Raw genomic sequence first — 1,388 nt, forward strand, 5'->3', positions numbered from 1 at the left:
GTGGGAGGAGATAATTGACCCGAGTGACTCAGTTATCTAAACTTCTAACAATAGGGGAAGGATCGGCTCCGATCGTCTAGATTTTTTATCTTAAGTTATGTGTACTGATCACAGGTAAGGAGGCACATAGCCTAATGGTTAGAGCAGCGGACTCGCGGTTGAGGGATCGCGGGTTCGAATCTCAGACCGATGTGTGTGCTTATGAGCGAAAACACCTAAGCTTCACGCAGCTCTGGCAGAATGTAATGGCGAACTTCTGCTGACTCTTTCGCCACAACTTTCCCCCATTCTTTCCTCCTGCATCTTGCAGCTCACCTGCGACGGACCGGCGTCTCGTCCAGGTAGGGAATCTATACGCCAAGGAAACCGGGAAACCGGCCCTTATGAGCCAGGCAGGGCTCGAGAAGGAACAAACGATCAGAGGTAAGAGAAGCAATTAATGACAGATAACCTTACTAAATTATCAAAAGTGATGGGATTCTATGTAGGCTTAATCTTCGAAAATGGGCAAGGCATAGAGTAGTAATAAGGGAGTGGATGATGGGGAGGGGATGATAATGAGAATAAATAAGATAGAAGAAGTTAAACTTACTTATATACATTACAATATTAAAGGCCTTGAGAAATAATGGAATAAAATTTTAAAATAGAAAAAAGGGGGACTATTACAATTTAGCATAATTATAATGTTATAGCGTTAAAATAAATTTAGAAAATTAGATATGTGGATGACGAATAAATTATATTTAAAATTGTTAGAAGAAAGTGAAGAAAAAATTATTTAAAAATTATATAAAGGAAAATATTAGATATAAAAATTTAGAATTTTGGCCCATAGCTAATAAGGAATATAATTTATTTAAAATATAAGAATATAAACATAAAATATTCGATGAGGTATATAAAATATAAACTGTAAAAAACATAATCCTTAAAAATATATATATATAAAGGATATATAAAAATATATAAAAGAATATATTATAATATAACAAACGAAGGAAACCTTCAAAGGAGGGTAAAACATTCAATTCACTGGTATGGCAGTTGAATACCGCAGAAGTAAGGATATAAATATAAATTAAAAATAATAAATTAAACAGAGAAATACAACTGACAATCTAACAATTTATTACATAATAATATAATATAATAATAATATAATATAATATAATATAATATATATAATATAATATAATATAATATAATATAATATAATATAAATATAGTATAAGATAATATAACCAATTTAAAAAAAAACAAATAAAGCCAACAATTTGTTTCGACTTATATACATTATTTGATTTATAAACAATTCATATCTATGTATACTTGTCCCTTCTGGGCCTTAGTTCAAAAGATAGACGAAAAATGAATATAAAATATAT

Source organism: Octopus sinensis, linkage group LG5, assembly GCF_006345805.1.
Source record: "Octopus sinensis linkage group LG5, ASM634580v1, whole genome shotgun sequence".
NCBI classification, from domain to species: domain Eukaryota; kingdom Metazoa; phylum Mollusca; class Cephalopoda; order Octopoda; family Octopodidae; genus Octopus; species Octopus sinensis.